At 46.3% G+C, this 17,126-nt stretch overlaps 1 long non-coding RNA gene across 1 annotated transcript; it reads right to left on the bottom strand.

Moving 5' to 3' along the window:
• Window positions 1-3,940: 3,940 nt before the first annotated feature.
• LOC138439534 (uncharacterized) lies at window positions 3,941-11,360 on the bottom strand. Its single transcript, XR_011256759.1, has 3 exons — window positions 11,018-11,360; window positions 7,819-9,170; window positions 3,941-5,539 (listed from the first exon to the last, which is right to left on the bottom strand). It is a non-coding gene; the product is annotated as an uncharacterized lncRNA (long non-coding RNA).
• Between the last annotated feature and the right edge of the window lie 5,766 nt (window positions 11,361-17,126).

Here is a 17,126-nt window from a genome sequence, read left to right on the forward strand (position 1 = left end):
AAATGGCAGACCGTACACCCTATGAAGGCAGGACAGGGTAGTGCTTGCCCTTCTTTGTATTTCTGGTACCTTCTGGCACCTACTAGGGGCCCTAGGGCAGCCAGGCAATAGAGGTCTCAGTCAGAGTCCTGGCAGGAAACAGATGGCGCTTTCTAAAAAGGAGCTGAAAAAGATGAGAATGAAGGAATTGTTTATAAAGGAGTAAAAGGACTACTGGGACAGTCCCAGCTGGGGGCCTGGCCACAGTGGGAGGCTGTTATCCCTTGTCAGGGAGTGACATAGGTCACCCAAGAGAGTTTGAAGTCCCAGGTTCTGTGAATGTGATCTTATTTGGAAATAGGGCCTTTGCAGATGTAGTCAAGGGAAGATGAGGTCATTAGGGTGGGTTCTCATCCAGACTGACTGGTGTCCTCGTAAGAGGAGACTCACACAGACACACCCAGGGAGAAGACAGCCACGTGGTGATGGGGACAGAGATTGGAATGATGTACCTATAAGCCAGGGATGCCAAAGATTGTTGGTAACCACCAGAGGCTAGAAGACACAAGAAAGTTCCTCTACAAGTTTTGAGGAGGCATGGCCTTGCTGACAACTTGGTTTCAGACTTCTAGTTTCCAGAACTGTGAGGCATTACATTTCTACTGTTTTCAGCCACCTAGTCTGTGGGACTTTGTTATAACATCCCTAGACAATTCATATACTCCTTCTGGGCCTGAAGGGACAAAAGGAGGATTTGAACTCTTTGCAGTGACCTTAGCAGAGGGACCACCTGCCAGGAGCTGTGGCCCAGATAGCAGAATTCAACTACCGCATACCCTGGCCCACCAGGGAGGGAACAGGGGAGTTACCGCTTTGACCTCCCACCTCTCCCACTTCCTAATTTCCCTCTCCTGCTCCCATTAGCCTAGCCCATCTGGCAGTCAGAGGACAAGGGAGCTTGGAGATGTCGTCTGTGGAAGTCAGTCTCCCAGGCACAGGGCAAAGGGGTCAGGGGAGTGATCTGGAGGGCAAGGTGAGTCGGTTCCATAGAGGAAGTGCATACAAATATCGGATGCATGAGTGAGTGAATGAATGAAGCCGGAGAGAGAACTGCAGGGTAGTCCTCGTTTCCAGTTTGGGAGTGGACGGTTTCGTGGCACTGTTCTGTTTCCATCACGAGGAGAGAAGAGAGGAGTCATAGGATTCTCTCCGTTAGGACTTTGGGTGTAGCTTCCAGCCCTGCCCTCTGGCTCAGCACCCAGGTTCTGAGTCTTGCGAAGCCTCCCTCTTTGTGCAACCAGCACCTTCAGGCTGGATGCTATTTTCAGGCTCTTGAGTGAGGTAATTTGGTAGGACAACAGAAACACAGCTGTGATTATGAAGTGCCAGCCTCCAAAGCAGAAACATTGTTGGCCCTCGAGGGATGCCGACTGGAGTGACTCAGTCGTACATGCGGGCTCATGCCAGGCAGGCCAGGCTGGTCCCCCACCACCCCTGGCTACGTGCACCGGCCAAGAGGAGCACTGGGCTGATTCAGCTCCCGTGTCCACGTGGGGCCTCAGCGGCCAGGTGCTGCCAGCCAGAGCAGTGAGTGACATAGGTGTGTCAAAGTAGCCCACCAGTTGATGGCCTAGTTGAACCAAAGGGGCTAGACCTCTCCTCTGGTGTAAATACTGTCAAGACCAGGCTGTACTGGCAGAGCTTCTGATGCTGGTTTCTGTGTCATGAGAACACCTGCCGTGTGATGATCAGTTCAGCTCTGCGTAGACATGACGACTTGCATAATCTCCATTCTCCATCAGGTAGCTTGACCTGCTCTGTCTGGGATCTTTGTCTTTCTCAGATCAAAAGTAACTAGTCATACCCTTTGCTTCTAGGATTGTTTGTTTGTTTAGAGTTGTTCAGTTGCTCAGTCGTTTCTGACCCTTTGTAACCCCATTGACTGCAGCATGCCTGGCTTCCCTGTCCTTCACTATATCCTGGAGTTTGCTCAAACTCACGTCCATTGAGTCCGTGACATCATCCAACCAACTCATCCGCTGTCACCCCCTTCTCCTCCTGCCCTCAACTTTTCCCAGCGCCAGAAGGGAGGTTGTTAAAACGGCAATGGCGTGAGTAGAGATTTGGATGGAAAAAATTCTCGGTGTTCCCATCCATCACTCAAGTTTTCTAGCTATGCTAAGAATGCTGTGAATTCTTCTCGGAATTATCCCAGATGACAAGCATTCACTGGTGTCCACCGTGTACAAGCCACTCTGGGGAAAACAGAAGCAGTGGCTCTGCCCTATGAGAGATTATTTTTCCCCCCTTTTTAGCAAATTTTACCACCAAACAGTTTCTGTAGAAGTTAAAGCTGAAGGGTGCCTCAAGGCACATGTTGAGACTCCTCATTTACTAAACAGATGTAAAGCAGACAGGAGACTTGGAGAGGAGATGCAAAATGAATTCTTGGAGAAGCCTCTTTTGGTGTGAAATGCTCTGGGGAGAAGGTGGCCTCATTTGCACAAGGATCCCTGGGTACTCAGGGAGGGAAGGACTGGATATTAGACAGAATTTGCAAGGTTATGCTGCTTTAACAAATGACCCCAAACTTTCAGTTACTCCCAACAACAATAATACAAGTTTATTTCTCATTCATGTGAGCTATGTATCCTGAGTTGGCCATGGCTTGACTTCTTGAGGTCTGGGGATCCTGGCTAGTGGAGCAGCTTCTATATGAAGCACTCCTTGGCCATCGTAGCAGAGGAAGAAAGGTTCAGGTAAACCACACTCTGGTTCTTACAGTTTCTGCTCCAAAGGGACACACGTCCCACATTTCAATTCCTCCCATATTTCAGTGGCTAAAACAAATCATGGGGAAATTCCTGAGTTCAGCAGGGCAGAGATGTATAATTCTCCCATAGGATGGAAAAATGGAATGTTTGGTGAACATTAATACAATCTGTTGTATATATTTATACCTTCCTCCTGAAATTCAGAATAAGGGAGATAGGGGTATAGCTCAAGGGCAGAGCACTTGACTGCAGAATTAGGGCAATCCACTGTGTTTGGCACCATGAGGCTTTAATCACAGCCAGTTGCAGGGATGGGCAACTGGATTCTCAAAGTGAGAGAGAGAGAGATCCGATGGGTCCATCTGAGTGAGGCTGGAGACAAAGGGGTAATGGTTTTGGGTCCACGAGATGGTTGCTGGATCCCATCCTGACTTAGTTCTCCAACAGTAGCTGAGAAGCAGATAAAGAGGTACTTGGGAGACAAGCTCGGTGTTTTGGTGTAGTTTTCTTTTTTACATATATATTAATTTTTATTGGAGTAGAGTCGCTTTACAGCATTGTATTGGTTTCTGCTGTACAGGAACATGAATCAGTCATACATATACATATTGCTGTTGTTCATTGTTTAGCTGCTAAGTCGTGTCCGACTCTGTGACCCCCTGGACTGCAGCACACCAGGCTCCTCCGTCCTTCACCATCTCCAGGAGCTTGCTCAAATTCCTGTCCATTGATTCAGTGATGCCATCCAACTTTCTCATCCTCTGCTGCCCCCTTCTCCTTTTGCCTTCAGTCTTTCCTAACTTTAGGGTCTTTTCCAATGAGCTGGGTCTTCATGTCAGGTGGCCAAAAAATTGGAGCATCAGCTTCCAGCATCAGTCCTTCCCATGAATGTTCAGGGATGATGTCCTTTAGGATTAATTTGTTAGATCTCCTTGCTGTCCAAAGGACTCTCAAGAGTCTTCTCCAGCACCACAGTATGAAAGCATCAATTCTTGGGCCCTCAGCTTTCTTTATGGTCCAACTCTTGCATCTATACATGACTACTAGAAAAATCATAGCTTTAACTAAATGGAGCTTTGTTGGCAAAGTGATGTCTCTGCTTTTTAATGTGTATATATATTCCCTCTTTTTGGATTTCCTTCCCATTTTGGTCACCACAGGACACTGAGTACAGTTTCCTGATGGTATGGTTTTCTTTTTGTCATAGTTTTATTGAGAAGCCATTGATATACATCACAGTATAAGTTTAAGGTGTACAGCATAATTGACTTATATATATTGTAAACTGATTACCACAATTAGTTAACATTTATCATGTCATATCAGTTCAGTTTAGTTGGTCAGTCGTGTCCAACTCCTTGCAACCCCATGAATCACAGCACGCCAGGCCTCCCTGTCCATCACCAACTCCCAGAGTTCACTCAGACTCACATCCATCAAGTTGGTGATGCCATCCAGCCATCTCATCCTCTGTCATCCCCTTCTCCTCCTGCCCCCAATCCCTCCCAGCATCAGAGTCTTTTCCAATACGTCAGCTCTTTGCATGAGGTGGCCAAAGTACTGGAGTTTCAGCTTCAGCATCAGTCCTTCCAATGAACACCCAGGACTGATCTCCTTTAGGATGGACTGGTTGGATCTCCTTGCAGTCCAAGGGACTCTCAAGAGTCTTCTCTGACACCACAGTTCAAAAGCATCTATTCTTAGGCACTCACAGTCCAACTCTCACATCCATACGTGACCACTGGAAAAACCATAGCCTTGACTAGATGGACCTTTGTTGGCAAAGTAATATCTCTGCTTTTGAATGTGCTATCTAGGTTGGTCATAACTTTCCTTTCAAGGAGTAAGCGTCTTTTAATTTCATGGCTGTAGTCACCATCTGCAGTGATTTTGTAGATACAATAAAAAGAAAAAGAAAGGAAAAATATTCTCCTTGTGATGAGAACTCTTAGAATCGACTCCCTTACCAACTTGTCCATATATCACAATGCAGTGTTAACTGTAATCATCATGCTGTACATTACATCTTTAGTATTTATTTGCTTTATAACTGAATTTTTGTATCTTCTGATCACTTTCCTCCAAATCCTCTTCCCTCTGGTGTAGTTTCTTGACTGAACCTAGTCCAGGGGTGGGTTCCAAGAGGCACTATCCTTATTTTAACTCTACAATCATGGAAATAAAGCTCTTCATCAGCCTCTAGGCTGCCACTGATGTTAGCAGAGCTGGAGCCAACTAAATAAGATTTGACCCGTGCCAACTTTCCCAAGGCTTCTCATTTCCTTTGCATTTTCTCTTCCTCTATCCCCTACCTACATACTAATAAGAACTCACATGTTTTTGGATATACAGAGAACAGGAGTTGGGGCTTTGGAAAAATATAAACCGGGTTTCCATCTACTACCACCTGAGGCGTGGTTGAGATTTGTTGTTGGGCTACAGACTGTAAAGTCGGACATCTCAGTTACATGAAAATGTATAAGTCGCAATTCTTCCAAGAATTATGACCAGAAGGCAAGACATATAGTTTAGAACAGAATTCACAGTCAAGGCAATTTTTGGTAAGCAGGTGTTAAAACGTGAGAGACAGGTAACTCTTCAGTATGTTAATCCACTGAGGTGTTTGGAATGTTTGTTACAGCTAGGCGAATGTAGTTTGTGTGTGTGTATGTGTGTCCTGGGGAGGCAGGCATGAAAGATTCAGAAGGAATTTCTCAGAATGGAAAGTTCTCTGGGGTGGGCATCTTGGCTGCTCTTCAACTAGATTCCGCAGAAGGAGGACAGTGCTGAAATTTTATGGAGGAAGTGGTTAGTTTGTCTGTGAGTTAAATCCCATCTTCTCCCCTGAACTCTCGCCTGGGAGGGATCTGATGAACGGGTGTGAAGTTATACTATGAAGCTGTAATTTACAGTAAGTGGCCCAGCGGCCCAGCCTGTCGTTGTCGGAGCCAGTGGGTGGCCCGGCTGGAACCCTGGAGAGGTAGCAATGGAGGAGGCTAGTCTCCGAGCCCAGCAGGCTTCAGGAAGAGAGGTAGCTATGAGGGGAATTTCCTGCCTTCGCAATCCTTCATGCCAATAACCACAGCTTAGCAAATCCACCTCCTGGCTACTTTGGGGGAATTTGAAAAAAAAAAAAAACAAAAAAAAAAACCACAACAAAAACCTCACAAGCTCTTTTGGGTTTGTCCTTAAAATCCAGACCCAGTTCATGGCTGTTCATTTCTGAATCAGATTTTAGTAAAAACAAAAACCCTGACACCTAGTTTATTTCATCAATTGTCAAAATGGAAGAAACTCATCTTCTTTTTCTTCTTTGTAAAGAAATTTTGGGGTCGGGGAGAATTTGTTCTTGAAAGATTAAGAAGTGGGTGGAGAGCTGGGAGAGGTTAGGAAAATGCTTCGGATTTTGGATGGCGCCATCGGAGCTGGTGCCGGCCAGGGGCTGGAATGGGACTGACTGGGGTGGGTTGAGGCTGTCGGTGGCTGATTATACACAGTGTCGTCATTTTAAGAGAAGGGGGGAGACCCGTCTAGGGAAAGGAACAAGGAATTCAAGTAACAGACAGGCACCACCCCTGCCTGTTGTGAGGTTGCGAGAGATGTGAGCTGTGACCCCACGGGGCACTCATTAGGACCCCAGGGAACAGTCTCCCTATCTTCAACTTATTTGACTCAGTTCAGTCGCTTGGTCGTGTCCAACTCTTTGTGACCCCATGGACTGCAGCATGCCAGGCTTCCCTGTCCATCACCAACTCCCAGAGCTTGATCAAATTCATGTCCATCGAATTGATGGTGCCAGCCAACCATCTCCCTTCTCCAGGGGATCTTCCCAACCCAGGGATTGAACCCAGGTCTCCTGCATTGCAGATGGATTCTTTACCAACTGATCCACAAGGGAAACCCAAGAACACTGAAGTGGGTAGCCTCTCCCTTTCCCAGGGGATCTTGTTGACCCAGGAATTAAACCGGGGTTGCCTGCGTTGCAGGCAGATTCTTTACCAACTGAGCTATCCGAGAAGACTTCCTCCCTATCTTAGAAAAGCCAAGTGGGAGGTGTCTGTCTCGATTTGAAGGAGCTTGGAAAACAGTAATGGATTAGGTCAGCTGGTGCAGACGAAGTGTTCCTGGGGTACACATGGGGGTACTTGGAGGGACAGACTGCTTAAAGGGGAGATGGGAGGTCTGAAAGGCTCGAGTAAAGGCTGTTTAGCAATGAAATCTACACCTGATTGTCCTCTTCCCTTTTCTTAGTAGAGAAAGTGGAATTCATTAGGAAAAGGAAGAGGAGGTGTGGTGTGGAAGAAAGGTGAGATCAAGGGCTGAGAGAGAAGAGCAAGAGGGATTGAGGTGGAATTTGTGTCCCCAGCCCCCATGCTTGCCTGTGGTCTGTTCTATCCCAGGAAATGTGTGAGGACAGGAGGACTTCACTGGTGGGTGCTCAGGCTAAATGTTAGACAGCACAGTAGTAATCATTCAGGCCATTAGGAATTCACGTCTTTGTGGGTTCAAGCAGTATTTGTTGAATGAATCTTAAGGCAGAGTGATTATTTTTTATAAGTATCACCCAAGTGATTGTTCCCAAGCTTTTATCTTCTTTCTTTCTTTTTGTGTTTTGGCCGCTCCACTTGGCTTGCAGGATCTTAGATCCTGACCAGTGATTAAACCCTGGGCCCACGACAGGGAGAGTGCTGCGTCCTAACCACTACACTGCCAGGGAACTTCCCTCCAGTCTTCTCTTTGCATGGCCCAGAAAGACCTTTTCTGTGGTTAAACAGATGCCTGACTGTGTGCTGGAGTTTCAGCATGCACTGCACTTAGGCTCACAAGGTGTGGTGTGGACATGGTTAGAGCCAATGTTAGACAAACAGCAGAAGGAAGAAGAAAGAGTGATGGGAACTCATGGAAGGAATTGGCAGCTCCATTTGCTGGAAGTGTTTCAGAGACCTGGTCCACAGTCCCTCTGTGAGCCTGGTTCTTTCCCACACACCTCAAAGGAGAAACTACTGTAGTTTTCCATGGAGGACAGGAGAGCTGGATGGAGTAGACACATTTATGTACATCTTACCATGGTGGCTGGCCTCGCTCAAGTTGCTTCCAGTGGGTAGAAGCACAGCATGTTTCCTTCATGAATATACATCATTTGCTGACAAGAAATGGAATGCGTGTGTTTCTTGTGCTTGAATAAGACTTGTTGTCTTTGTTGGTGCAGGAGTTACAACTCTGTGCGGAAGCAACCACTGTCTGCTCTGCAGTTCAGAGAAAACATTGTCATAATATAAGAGCTTGGTGGCAGCTCTTAATCGGAGAATAGGTTGAACTGGAGGACTCCAGGGATGAAAGGAGCCTCAGGGTCAGCTCTTTTCTCTCACATGCTGTGACCTGTGGAGGGTGACTTTAGCTAAAGTTCATCTGAGTGGAGAATTGAAATAGGCACATAACACTAATTTTTTAAAAATCATGTCAACATAAACTGAAAAAAAGGCAAATATCCATCAACGGGAGAATGGATAAACAAAATGTGGTATGTTTGTAGAATAGAATGCCATCCTCAAATAAAAAGAATGAATTACTGATACATCATGGATAAACCTAAAAAATATTATTATATTGAGCAAAAGAATATGAGGTTGAAGAATAGGCAAAACTATACTATGGTGATAGAAGTAAAAAAAAAAAAAAGTGGTCACCTGTTGTGGTGAGGGTGGCTATTGACTGGAACAAGGCATGCAAGAGCTTTCTGAAATGATGGAAATGTTTTTTACTTTTATCCAGCTGCAGGCTGCAAGGGTGTGTGTCTGTCACTGAGCTGTATACTGACGAGCTGTACATTTTACGGCATGTAAATTATACCAGAAATGAAAAAAAAAAAAAAACAAATCAAAATCCAAACAGTGAGCAATACAGAATGGAAAATATGTGGTTAACTGACCAAGGAACATTGATTGTTGATAAGCTCGATGAAGAAAACGGAATAGTAAACAAAACTAATAGAAGTCCACTTGCCCAGCAGTTTGAGCGACTTGGACCTGTTACTTAATGTCTCTGAATTTTCGTTTTTCTTCCATTAAAAAAAGAGAGGGCTCATTTGTTTGTTGTGCACAGTCTGCCACGTCAGATGGCACTGGGTTCGCAGGAGGAGGACACAGGCCCCGATTGCAGACCTGAGGCTATGCTGCCAGAGGAGGGAGCGCAGCCACACAGAAACCAGCGTGGCTGCCAAAGCTGGCCCTGCCCTGCCTCCCTCTCCTGCTTTTCTGGTTACAGCCAGCACCGCAGGAGCTGTGAAAAGACCTGTGTTTAGGGCCAGACGGGAGCCTCTCTTCTTCCTCCCAGAGCATTGCTTCTCCTGTGATCCAAAGCCACTCTTGTCCTCCAGCCCAACAGCCTTGAAAGGCTCTTTCTGTTTGGGGAATGCATCTGAAGCCAGGGAGGGAGGGACAGAGACAGAAAGAGAGAGAATGAATCTGAGGGCACTTGCCTCACACCCAGTCCCAGTGCCTAAAATAGGTGGCCAAGAATCCCAGTCTTTCTTCCCTGCAGGGAGACTGATGACAAAGTTCCTCCTTCAGGTAGTTCCAAAGACCATACAGAGGGACTGACGCCTCCCCTCCCCAGTCCAGCACCCAGGCCACTGAGCTGGCTTTGAGTGGGGTCCCTCCTATCCCTTCACTGCCTCAGAGCCCCCCAGAAGGGGGGACAAGGTGAGGGGGGGTGTATAATTTGGACCTGGATACCAGAGTAGCATCTGGGTAATTTTCCATCTTGCTTCGTTTACTCAAGCCTTTCCTCCTGATGCAGGGAGGCAGACAGGTTGTGTCTCTTGTTTGCTGATGGGAAAACTAAGCTCCTAGATAAAGACCTCCTAGTGGAGGTCCTGGGCAGAGGTCATACTCGCCCTCCCCAATTTACACTCAGGATCCACACAGGAAGCCAGCTTATCATCTCGACTGGGAGCAGAATCAACAGACCTTGGTCTAGACATTCTTCTCACAGGAGCAGAGTTCAGTGAAAGCACAAATATTGACCCTGTGAAAACCATAGATTCTTAGGCAGGAAGAAAAATGGAGATCAGAGACTCCAGGGCTATTTTATAGATGAGGAAACATAAGCTGGGAAGTAAGTTGCTCAGAGGCAAAGGCCAATCAGTGATAGAACCAGGAAAAGAACAGAAGTGGCCATGTGGACTCAAAATTCCTGAGCCAACTGGATAGAATTGATCATAGCATATTTGCCCCTGTAGACCAGGCTTCTCAACCTTGGCACTACTCACATTTTGGCCTGGATACTTCCTTGTTTGGGGGCACTATTCTGTGCATTGTAGGATGTTTAGCAGTATTCCTGACTTCTACCAACTAAATGCTAGTGAAGTGAAGTGAAGTGAAGTGACTCAGTTGTGTCCGACTCTTTGTGACCCCATGGACTGTAGCCTACCAGACTCCTCCATCCATGGAATCTTCCAGGCAAGAATACTGGAGTGGGTTGTCATCGCCTTCTCCAGGGGATCTTCCTGATGCAGGGATCGAACCCAGGTCACCCACATTGTGGGCAGACACTTTACCATCTGAACTACCTGGGACCCAGTTGTGATAACCAAAAATGCCCCAGACACTGCTAGATGTCTTCTGGGGGATGGAATTGTCCATGGTTGAGAAGCTAAAAGATGCTTGCTCCTTGGAAGAAAAGCTATGACAAACCTAGATAGTGTATTAAAAAGCAGAGACATCACTTTGCTAACAAAGGTCCATAGAGTCAAAGCTATGGTTTTTCTGGTAGTCATGTACAGATGAGATGGGTGGATCATAAAGAAAGCTGAGCATTGAAGAACTGATGCTTTTGAACTGTGGTGTTGGAGAAGAACCTTGAGAGTCCCTTGGACACCAAGGAGATCCAACCAGTCAATCCTAAAGGAAATCAACCTCGAATAATCATTGGAAGGATGGATGCTGAACCTGAAGCTCCAATACTTTGGCCGCCTGATGTGAAGAACCAACTCATTGGAAAGACCCTGATGCTGGGAAAGACCGAAGGCAGGAGGAGAAGGGGACGACCAAGGATGAGATGGTTGGATAATATCACCGACTCTGTGTACATGAGATTGAGCAAACTCTGGGAGATAGTGAAGGACAGGGAAGCCTGGCGTGCTGCAGTCTGTGGGGTCACAAAGAATTGGACACAACTTAGCAACTGAACAACAACGAGAAGCAGTGCAACGGAAAGCCCGTGCTGTCAATTCAACGTGCAAAGATGCACTGTGGTCCACTTACTTTTTTGTAAAGCTGTTTGGGTATTAGTCTGTAAGTTCTTCAAGGGCACAGACAGGGTCTGATTTACCTTGATGTTTCCTGTGTCTTGAGACAGTACCTGGCAGGTGAGAGACAGGCAATCAAGGGTTTTGAATGAGTGAATGAACCAACTCCCTGGGAGACCCTGAAATGTAAACTTCCACTCCCTCGATATCTTGTATTATGTTAAGCATCAGCCAGGCAGAGGGATGAGGAGGAGCAGGAGAGTGACCTGCATGACCTTCCATCAGCAGGAAGGGGGGCCTCCTGTTCGTAATTTGCTTGGTCATCCATGGTCCTGGCCCCACAGAAGTATCTTCTCCTTGAGCTCCTTTCCTTGTGCTCCAGGCTTAATTATGTGGCTTCTTTTCATTCTTGCAAAACAATAGAAATGGATACTGTATCATAGAGACTTTTCTCACTGAGGGTTAAGCCAGAATTCTGGAATGTTAAGCCCGAGATTCTCACATTTGGAAGCCAGAGGTCCCTAAATACTAAGGAGTCATAAAATTCTGACATTGGGAAAATTCATATATAAAGTTTAAGAGGAAACATTCCTACCACGAAATCTCTGCTACTGTTTCTCTTAAAATCCCAGAAATTTTCACCAGTGTTGTGTTTGCGCAAGTGACTGGACTCTTGTGTGTGTCTGTTTTCCAAACAATTAAGTGCTTGAGAGGGTAGAGTTCTTTTTTGTAAGATGGGGAAAAAAAAGCTTTCAGAGGAGCTTATATTCAAAGTTATAAAGTATAAATTCCAGTCATTTTTAAGAGTCACTGGATTCTTGTGACTGGAACTTTATGTTTTATGGTTTACTTTGGGCAGAATAAAAGTGGAAGTAATAGAAAAAACAAGCTGTGGGTTACATGGATCTTATAGGGGAATTAATGAAAAAAGACTGACATTTCCAAAGATTTTACTGGGAAATTAATTCAAATGGACAAGTTGACTTGAATGTAAATGGTGAAAGAGGATATAAACAGAAATAAGAACAAAAAGGGAAATAAAGAAGTGGCAGTGAGACGGAAGAATGATTTTGTTAGAATGATTGGGTGCTATTGACCTAAGATGATTTTAAAGGTGGATTTTACCAAGCTGCTGAAGTGCATCCAAGACCATAGAACCATCATGTCTGGCCACATGCTATTAGCATTTATATGATAGCTCTTCAGCCTAAATTTTATCATGGATAATGACTGTTAATTAAAAAAATGTATTGACATATAGTTGATTTACAATGCTGTGTTTAATTTCTGCTGTACAGGAAACTGATTCAGTTATATATATATATATGTGTGTGTGTGTGTGTGTGTGTAGGCTTCCCTGATAGCTCAGTTGGTAAAGAATCTGCCTGCAATGCAGGAGACCTGGGTTCGATCCCTCAGTTGGGAAGATTCCCTGGAGGAAGATATGGCAACCCATTCCAGTATTCTTGCTCAGAGGAGTTTGGTGGGCTACAGTCCATGGGGTTGCAAAGAGTCAGACATGACTGAGCGACTAAGCACAGCACAGCACATGACCTTAGGCAAACAAGTCTGAAGCAGTCAGACACGAAATATTCCCAGTGAGATTTATCTCTGATGCTTCTCAGTGCTGAACTTGGACCCATATCATTTTATGTGCTTCTGGTGTGTATGCACACAGATGCTCCTTTCCAGTTGACCAGTCCAAACCAGTCAATCCTAAAAGAAACCAACTCTGAATCTTCACTGAAAGGACTAAACCTGAAGCTCCAATACTTTGGTCACGTGATACAAAGAGCCGACTCGTTGGAAAAGACCCTGATGCTGGGAAAGATTGAAGGCAAAAGGAGAAGGGGCCAGCAGAGGATGAGATGGTTAGACAGCATCACCAACTCAATGGACACGAGTTAGAGCAAATTCTGAAAGATAGTGAAGGACAGGGAAGCCTGGTATGCTGTAGTCCATGGGACTGCGGAGAGTTGGACACAACTTAGTGACCGAACAACGACTGTCTAAAACTGTGTGGTAGCCAGAGCCAGCTGCTGGGGAGGGTACAGTAGATGAGTGCGGGGAGGGATGATGGGATCAGGTTCAGACCTAACACATAAAAACACAGGACCCAGTTAAACTTGAATTTCAGATAAAAAAAATGCTTTTTTAAAAAAAGTATAAGTATATCCCCTGTGAAAGTGAAAGTTAAGTCACTCAGTCATGTCTGACTCTTTGTGACACCATGGGCTGTAGACTTACCAGGCTCCTCCATCCATGGGATTTTCCAGGCAAGAGTACTGGAGTGGGTTGCCATTTCCTTCTCCAGGGGATCTTCCCAACCCAGGGACTGAACCTGGATTGCCTGCTTTGCAGGCAAACGTTTTGCCATCTGGACCACCAGGGAAGTCATATCCCCTGTAGCGCACAGATATACTTATATACTTAAAACATTATTCACTGTTCATCTGAAATTCAAATCTAACCAGGCTTCCTGTGTTTTATCTGGCATCCTTTCTTGGGACTCTCAGCAGCCAAGAAGCCGGGATCCTTGATGATGGTAGTGATGTGGAGGGCATTGTGATGCCTCTGTATCAGATGGAAGGTGGCTGCTCAGGTCCCCTCTCTCACGCCTCACATCACCTGGGGTTTCTAGATGAGCCAGGAAGTACTCTTGCCTTGTAGATATCCAGGCAGTAAAGGAAGGACAGAATAGCATTTGTAGGTCATTGCTACCATAAAGTTCTTTCTCTAGTTCCCTTTTGTCTTGCTCCAGCAAGAGGAACAACTCAGTCCTTTAAGGATTTGTGGACAGAGGAAATGTGACTGGATAAAGCTACCGCACTCTGGAGCGTGTGTCCTGGGGAGATAATGGCTCTCACCCTGCTAAAATAAATGGTCTGCTTTGTTCCTGAATAATAATCAGTTGGCAGTTTTGTTCTCTTTTCCCGGCAGCTGGATGAGGACATTCTGATTTCTGAGGAAAACGGGTGACCTGGGGCTGGCCATGTTGGACAGAGCGGGCAGGGAGAGTCACCACACCTGGGAGCCCCCTGTGGTGACAAAGACCCTGCTGCAAAGGCTGTCTTAATGCCCGAAGGTCTGCCATAAGTCTTAAGGTTAATGACCTTCACCATAAAAAATGCATTATTCTCTGTGAATCAAAACATCCTCTTGGAATGAATTGACCCCATTTTTTTTTTTAAAGCTTATAAACAAGGGAAACTTATTTCTCATTGAATTAGTTCCCTAGAGTCTTCCTAACCCCACATTTGGCTGAGAGCAGGGTCTTAAGTGTCATTGGATTCTAGGCCAGGCAATTCTTTGGGGGCCTGAGAGATAAGAGAGGTTGACCCACAGAGGCAGAATATGACAAAAACCTAGAAATTAAGGGACTGGGCAGTTCACGAGGACTGGGGAAGGTGGGGAGGGGAGGAACAAGAGACAGGAGAGCCCGAGGAGAGGATGGGGTGAAACTACCCACTTCACTTGCTGCCGTATTGGCTGGGGCTCCATGGATAGGAGCATCTCAGACAAGTTTGGGTTGGGCATAGCTGAGGTCAGAACACTGAGTTCCTGTCTTGCTCCTCTGAGACAGTCAGAGTCAGTCAGTTCTATTTGATTTTCTCACCCATTCCTCCCAAATGTCAGGAGACAAATGAAACCACAGAGAGGGAAGTTTCTGTCCGGCTAAAGCCTGGAGGGGTGCATTAGGCTGCAGGGAAGGGAAAGCTTATATCCAGGGGATTGAACCTTAATGGGGTCTCTTTTTCTCATGTGATAGCAAGTCCGAGTGGTCGGTATGGGCTGGCGTGAAGCTCGAGCATGTCACCGGGGATATGGACTACATCTATCAGCCTGCGGTTGAAGAAGACATGGGGCTTGGTGTTCAGTGAGCTGCAGTGGCCCAGAAGAAAATCCCTGGCAGATATTCAAGTAGCCCTGGCATTCTGGGCCTTTCTGTTTGCCACCTGGAGACAAGCTCACCATCCGGAGATTGTGCTTCCCAGGACCACTCATCTTTATTTTTAAAACTTTTTTGGCTGTGCTGGGTCTTTGATGCTGAGTAGGGCTTTCTCCTAGTTGCAGCAAGTGGGCCTACTCTCTGGTTCCGGTGCACAGGCTTCTCACTGTGCTGTCTTCTCTTGTTGTGGAGCATGGGCTCCGGGCTTGAGGGCTTCAGTAGTTGTGGCTCACAGGCTTATTTGCCCTGGGGTATGTGGGATCTTCCCGGACCAGGGATCGAACCTATGACCCCTGCATTGGCAGGTGGATTCTTAACCATTGGACCACCAGGGAAGTTTCATCCAGTACCATTCATCTCAATGAGTGGTTGAATGTTTCATTTCCCCCACAGATATTTGACCCCATCTAGGCACCCCCTGTGTCTCCCCCTCTATTTGGGAGGGTGCCAAGAACACTAGGCTTCTGGGCTTCCCTGATGGCTCAGTTGGTAAAGAATCCGCCTGCAATGCAAGAGACCCTGGTTTGATTCCTGGGCTGGGAAGATCCACTGGAGAAGCGATAAGCTACCCACTCCAGTATTTGGGGCTTCCTTTGTGGCTCAGCTGGTAAAGAATCCGCCTGCAATGCAGGAGACCTGGGATAGTCCCTGGGTTGGGAAAATCTCTTGGAGAAGAGAAAGGCTACCCACTCCAGTACTGTGGCCTGGAGAATTCCATGGACTGGAGAAATCCATGGGGTCGCAAAGAGTCGGACATGACTGAGCGACTTTCATTTCACTTTAAGAACCCTGCAGGGGCCAGTTTGGTGCAGGGATCTCCGTAGACTGTCTGGACACAGGATGATTTTTTTCCCCCCCTGAGCTTTCCATCCAAAACCTACTTTCCAGAAGAGCAATGGTTACAACTTTGCCTCCTCTATCCAAAGAAGTCTTTTGTCACCATTCCAGTTCATTCCTGAAGACTAGAGCCTGAGAAAAGACACAGTGTATGTCTTGAAGGTCAGAGAGCTTGGGCTAGCTGGAGCAATGCATGCACTTTTCCACTGGGAATGAACATTCCTCCTCTCCCCAGCAGGTCTGTAAATCCCCAAGGTTGCCCTCTCCTCAGTCTTGGCCAGCTGAATGAATAAAATTTCTCATTCTGATAACTGCAGAATTTGGACTGTGATAAAGACAGTTGCAAAATTCTCTCTGTGGATGGCTAGCTGCTGCTGCTGCTAAGTCGCTGCAGTTGTTTCTGACTCTGTGCGACCCCATAGACGGCAGCCCACCAGGCTCCCCCATCCCTGGGATTCTCCAGGCAAGAACACTGGAGTGGGTTGCCATGTCCTTCTCCAATGCATGAAAATGAAGAGTGAAAGCGAAGTCGCTCAGTCGTGTCTGACTCCCAGTGACCCCATGGACTGCAGCCCAGGCTCCTCTACCCATGGGATTTTTCCAGGCAAGAGTACTGGAGTGGGTCGCCATTGCCTTCTCCAGTGGATGGCTAGAGTATGACATAAATGGGGATGAATGGCTCCAGTGTCATAGCCTACATTCTGACCAGAGCCAGCTGTCCTAGAAATGTGTCCTTTAGGTTCCAAAGGATAAAGAATGTGTAGCATGTCCCTTCTATGTGGCAAAAGCTGCCTGACTTAGTGACAATAAGTTTTGGAATTAGGAGGCCAGGATGTAAAGCCCTGGTTTCTTCCCCTCTCTAGGTGGACAGAGCCAGACAGTACTTAAGCTCTCAGACTGTAAGAGATAGGGATAAAAATCCTGGGTTGTTGCTCTCATAGAAGGGTCATGGATATGAATGGGAATTTCAAGGGCTGACCTATTGCACAGCCTTAAATAAGTATAGGTTGCTGACTGTGATCACACCTGTGGATGTAGAGGGTTAATTTCATAATCAAGGGACAGTCCATTTGACAGCTTGACCCCTGATTGTCCCTGACCAAGACAGTGGTTTCTAAAGCAATGCCTTGAACAAAGCAGGTGCTAATCAAAGTAAAAGTGGTATGAATTAATTTAGATGAACAAATGGCAAATGTCTTTTTTGCCCTGTTTCATCTCACCCCAGGACTAGGATTGCTGTGGTCTAGCCAGACTCTTCAAAGGGATTATCTGTTCTAAGACATTACACATCACTAAATGTGCCAGTCCATTCTGAAGGAGATCAACCCTGGGATTTCTT

This window comes from Ovis canadensis, chromosome 4 (assembly GCF_042477335.2).
Source record: "Ovis canadensis isolate MfBH-ARS-UI-01 breed Bighorn chromosome 4, ARS-UI_OviCan_v2, whole genome shotgun sequence".
In the NCBI taxonomy this organism is placed as follows: Eukaryota; Metazoa; Chordata; class Mammalia; order Artiodactyla; family Bovidae; genus Ovis; species Ovis canadensis.